The 5921-nt window shown below is 41.6% G+C and overlaps 1 pseudogene; it reads right to left on the bottom strand.

The window, feature by feature from the left end:
• Positions 1-3455: 3455 nt before the first annotated feature.
• On the bottom strand, positions 3456-4870 carry LOC104995052 (annotated as a pseudogene).
• Positions 4871-5921: the final 1051 nt, after the last annotated feature.

Consider the following 5921-nt stretch of genomic DNA (forward strand, 5'->3'; position numbering starts at 1 on the left):
CACTCCAGTACTCTTGCCTGGAAAATCCCATGGATGGAGGAGCCTGGTAGACTGCAGTCCATGGGGTTGCGAAGAGTTGGACACGACTGAGCGACTTCACTTTCACTTTTCACTTTCATGCATTGGAGGAGGAAATGGCACACTCCAGTGTTCTTGCCTGGAGAATCCCAGGGACGGGGGAGCCTGGTGGGCTGCCATCTATGGGGTGGCACAGAGTCGGACATGACTGAAGCGACTTAGCAGCAGCAGCAGCAGCATGCTTATTCTTATAGAAGGCAGGAGAAGGGGATGACAGAGGACGAGATGGTTGGATGGCATCGTTGACTCAATGGACGTGAGTTTGAGCAAGTTCCGGGAGATGGTGAAGGACAGGAAAGCCTGGTGTGCTGCAGTCTACAGGGTCGCACAGAGTCAGAACAACTAAGCTACTGAACCACAACAACAAACGCTTATTCTGCAAAAGAAAGATAATTTGGAGTGGTGGTTTCATTAAAGAAATTTAATGCCCCTTTCTCTAGCAAATAAAAAATAATGGCACTGCTTAAATTGGGAAAAATACGAGGACCTAATAAGTGAGGTGAAAACTGTAAAATTACCAAATGTAGTAATAATTTACTTCTTTTAAAAAGTTTGCTTTTATTTTCCTTTTCTCTATGAAACTCAGTCCCATTTACTTGAATTATTCTTCTCATTATGTATTGGCTAAACTTCTTCAGAAGCAACTGGGATTTTTCATTTTAGTCCCAAAGGAAAGTTTTAATTGCATGTTGCCATGACAAGTTGAATTAGGAAGACATATATTACTAGATAATTCCACAACTCTCTAATTTTAGAGGGTCTTATCAAGAAAGCCACTTTCTTTAGATGTAACAGATCTAAAAAATGCAAAGCATCTGTTTCACAATTAGCAAGGAACAATGTAAGGATGAGTTCACCAGGGGTAGAGAGAGGAAACCAGAGTCTCCCACTGTGCAATCTTTGATGATTTTACATTTATGAACCCATAACTGAGCTTGATTCAGCAACTGACCTGTGAAACAGCACTGATTATTAATATTAATTACTATTACAGTATTTAGAATATCCCCATAGTATTACAGAACACAATAAAAACAATTTGAGGTTCAATTACATCAATGAACAGCTAAAACATTAGTAAAGATATTAGCTGGCACAAAGAAAAATGCTTAGAGTCTAAAGAAGGCATTTGCAAGCCAAGGAGCTGGGCTTCTCACAAGTCTTGCTGGGGCAAACACTTTGAGGGGGGGGTTGTGTCAAGTTGTGACAATCATTTCAATAAAGGGAGGGGGGGAACAGCTAAATGTGTTTAGCAAAATGAGGTGTTAATTCATTTTAATAATTTAAATGAATTTAACTATTTATAAATCAGAAAGACGATATATAAAAACAGGGACACTGGAAGTATAGAACTTAACAGCTCTAGACAACATGAGATTCATCAGCAGCAGAATTTCATTTCACGCAAGAGATTGAAATCATAAAATTATTATCAAAGTTTTTGTCCTTGTGCCTTTAAGGAGTCAAGAAAAGTAGGAAAGAAATTATCTTCTCCAGTTTTTTGATAAGCAACTTCAGTTTTTAAAATACCAACGAAGAACAAACGCAGCAAAAGTTCTTTTGGCACCTGGCCTATCAGTGAACCTCTTCCTACTTTCTGAGTAGCTAGTCTTAGCTCCCATCTTCTTTAAAGATAATCTAAAATGCTAACTGTCTTGTGTGTTCTTTGCTGATATACATGAGCAAATACACTCTACCTAAATTAGTGGCTCCCAAGCTCTTTGGCACTAGGGACTGGTTTTGTGGAAGACAATTTTTCCACACGCTGGGTGGGAGGGGTCATTTGGGGGTGATTCAAGCACATTACACTTACTGGGCACTTTGTTTCTGTTATTATTACATCAGCTCCATCTCAGATCATCAGGCATCAAATCCTGGCAGCTGAAGACCCTGCTAAATGGTACTTTTCTAATTGTACTTCGTCTCAGAGATCACTTAAAATGCTTGACTTACCTGTATTCTGGGCTTCTCCGGTGACTCAGTGAAGAATCAGCCAGCAAAGCAGGAGACTCATGTTCAATCCCTGGTTTGGGAAGATTCCCTGGAGAAGGGAATGGCATCCCACTCCTGTGTTCTTGCCTCGAGAATTCCATGGAGAGAAGAGCCTGGTGGGATACAATCCATGGGGTCCCAAGGAGGCAGACATGACTGAGCAACTAACACATTAAGGAGTTAGCATATTTTTCTATGAAAGGCAAATGTTTTAGGCTTCACTGGCCATTTAGTCTCTTTCACAGATGCTCAACTCTGTCATTTTACTGTAAAAGCAACCATAGACAAAACACAAATGAAGGAACCTGGATGTGTTCCAATAAATCTTTATTTACGGACATTGAAATCTGAATTTCATATAATTTCACATGTCACGCAGTATTATTCTTTTGATTTTATTCTCAACCATTTAAAAATGTAAAAATGCTTCTTCACTCACTATCCATGCAAAAACAAGTGGCAGGCCAGATTTGGTCCACAAACTGTGTTTGTTTGGACATTGTGCTCTGGACTATGGGTTCTGTAAGATGAGGCATCTCCTAACCTTGTCTATATTATCCCTGCAGTTCTTAATAAGTGCTTCTGTGAGTATTTGTCAAAATGAACACTGGCATCATAGAGACAAGAAGCAGTGAATACAAACAAAACGTAGAGTTCACCCTTCTGCCTTCCTCCTGTCTTCCTCATCGGAATATCTTTAAGGGAATCCTCTATTATTCTCTTTCATACTTTTCTGTTCTTTTCACCTAAGTAGTTACCAACATAGTTAACTATGAATTTACTTGTGAGTTTCCGTGTTTATTGCTATATTGATTTCTATCAATGACATGATAAAGTATCATAAATGTAATGACTTTGAAAGCAATACATATTTTCATCTGTTTCCACAGGTCATTAGTCAGATGGGCTTGGTTGGGTCTCTGGTTAGAGAATGTCACAAGGCTAAAATCAAGGTGTCTACAGGTATGTGTTCCTTTATAAAAACTCGAGAGAGTCTATATGACAGAATCTGCTTAGAAGCAGACTTTTTTTCTATGAAGGGCAAATGTTTTAGGCTTCACGGGTCATTCAGTATCACGTTGGCTGAGTTGAGTTCCATGCAGCTATAGGACTGAAGTCCCCATTTCTTTGATGACTGTTGGCTTATTCTCAGCACCTGAATTCTACTGCATTCCTTGACTCATATTCCCTGTGCCTTTAAAGCCAGTAACTGTGGATCAAAGTCCTTTTCATGCTTCATCTCTCCTTCCTTTTCTTCAGCTCCTCATCTCCCTCCAACTTCAACCAAGAAAGGGTCTCTGGCTTTTATTTATTTATTTTTTCCTTGATGACTGATCTGTTTTATTTATAACAATGTTAGATGCAGCTTGTTTATACCTTGAATATTACGCATTAAAGTGCAACAGGCTGTCGAGTCTTGCATTTCTTGTGAAGTGGGAGATAGTTTCCACCCTCACATAGGCAGCAACACCACAATGTCCACCCTTGTGCTCCAGTGTGTGTAACAGGGTGACAAGAATACTACAGACAGATGCTCCAAGAGGATGGCCCAGGGCTATGGCTCCTCCTTCAGTGTTGACCTGCTCTGGGTTTAAACCAAGTTCTTTAGCTATTGCAACAGACAGGGCTGCAAAGGCTTCATTGATTTCAAATACATCAACATCCTCCAGTGACCACCCTGCTTTTGCAACAGCTTGCTTTATTGCTGGAATTGGTCCTATTCCCATAATGGAAGGCTCCACATCTGCTTGTGCCCAGGAAACTATCTGTGCTAAGGGTGTGAGCCCACAGTTGCCAGCTTCAGACGTCTTCATAAGAACCACTGCTGCAGCACCATCATTCATTCCTGAAGCATTAGCTGGTGTGACTGTTCCCGTTCCATCCATAAGGAAGCAAGGCTTTAGCTTAGACACGGCTTCCGTGTTGCTCCCATGGTGAGGAAACTCATGTTTTAACTTCAGTAAGACCTTCTTTCCCTGGTGGCTCAGGAAAGCCTCTGCCTGCAATGCGGGAGACCCGGGTTCGATCCTCTGGGTTGGGAAGATTCCCTGGAGAAGGAAATGGCAACGCACTCCAGTATTCTTGCCTGGAAAATCCCATGGATGGAGCCTGGTAGGCTACAGTCCATGGGGTCGCAAAGAGTCAGACACGACTGAGCAACTTCACCTCAAGACCGTTTTTTAGAAGATACAAAAACTGGAAAGATCTCTGTCAAAATGGCCGGCCTTCTGTGCATTCTCCGTCCTGTTCTGGGACAGCACTGCAACCTTGGCCTGTCTTCTCTACCCACTTGCCACTGTTTGGCCACATTTTCAGCTGTAATGCCCACATGATAGTTGTGGAATACGTCAGTGAGCCCGTCACAGAGTATACTGTCTGTCAGTGGTTTTTCCCCAGTCTTGACTCCCATCCTCAAGTGAACCAAATGAGCAGCCTTGCTTATATTTTTCCATGCCTCCTGCAACAATGCTGGAGTCTCCTATCCTTATCGATTGGGCTGTGAGACCCACGGCTTTCAGACCTGACCTGCAGATCATTTGGCAGCTCCACGCTGGAACAAAGTAGGGGATTCCCGCACCCACACTGGCCTGTCCAACAGGGTTCTGCCCACAGCCTACTGCCAAAAAGTGTCTAAATATGACCTCTGAGACCTCTTTGGGAGCCACAGCACCCTTTTCAGGACCTCTCTAACAGGTGAGCCCAGGTCATGGACAGGAACAGTGGATAAGGCACCATTGAAAGAGCCTATGATGGTGCGCGCTGCTGAGACAAGGACCAGTGGGTCCAAGTCTGCACTCATCCTGCCACACTACCGCCTCCCGAGCAGCTACTGTGGGCCCCAGGACAGCCAGCTTAGTGCTGGCTTTTAAAGTTTCATGTGATTAAATGTTCTTACGCATATAGTCTAGGGTACTATCTCCATGTCAAGATCAGTAACTTTAACTACATCTGCAAAGTTCCTTGGCCATGTAATATAACATTGTTATAGGTTTCAGGGGTGAGAGCACAGACACCTTTGGAAGGAGGCATTATTCAGTATACCACAATTACCAACCATCCCTATAAGTTTCATGAACAAAGGTCCTATCTTTTTTTTTTTTATCATTGTTGCATATCCAATGTGTGACATGCTTGCCAGACACATAATAATTGCTCAATAAATGTATCTTGAATCAAAGAAAGAATAAGTGAGCAAATGAATGAGTGAATATGTGGATCTAGAGTTTAGTAGAATGTTCTAACCTTGAATCAAACATTTAGGAACGTTGAGTGTATCTATGGGTCAGTGGTTAACAAAAGCACAGATTTTCACTTCAGGAAAACATGGATTCAAGTTGGTAGTTTTATTGTCACTTATTAACTGAATACCAAGGATCTCTGTGCCACAGTTTCTTCATATGAAAAATGGGAAATCAAAACTTCTATCTAAATATTTTGCTAAGGATCAGATATATACGGCTGTATATCTCGTTCCTGAATATTACAGTGCCTAGCTCATAGTGAGCACTTATTATATTATAGCCATTATAAATGTTGCAGGTATTTTGAGGTCTAGGTAGTTGATGGAATTAACTTATTTGGGAAGAAATGGAATAGAGGAGATGGGGAGGGAGGGGAGAAGGGTAGGGTTGGGTCCAGGAGATGGAAGGGAAGAGAGAGGTCTCAGCAGAACACTGTCACTTAGCGATATTTAAGAAGCAAGTAACTAAAGAGAAGTAAGAATCAATAGTTAAAGATGCAAGAAAGATAGAGAAGAGCACAGTCTTTGGAAACAAAAGGGGAGGAGGAACTTGAAGGACAGAGTCACTAACAGTTTCAAATACGAGGACAATATCATGGAATGTAAAAAT

This window comes from Bison bison, unplaced genomic scaffold (genome assembly GCF_000754665.1).
Source record: "Bison bison bison isolate TAMUID 2011002044 unplaced genomic scaffold, Bison_UMD1.0 scf7180017864273, whole genome shotgun sequence".
NCBI classification, from domain to species: Eukaryota; Metazoa; Chordata; class Mammalia; order Artiodactyla; family Bovidae; genus Bison; species Bison bison.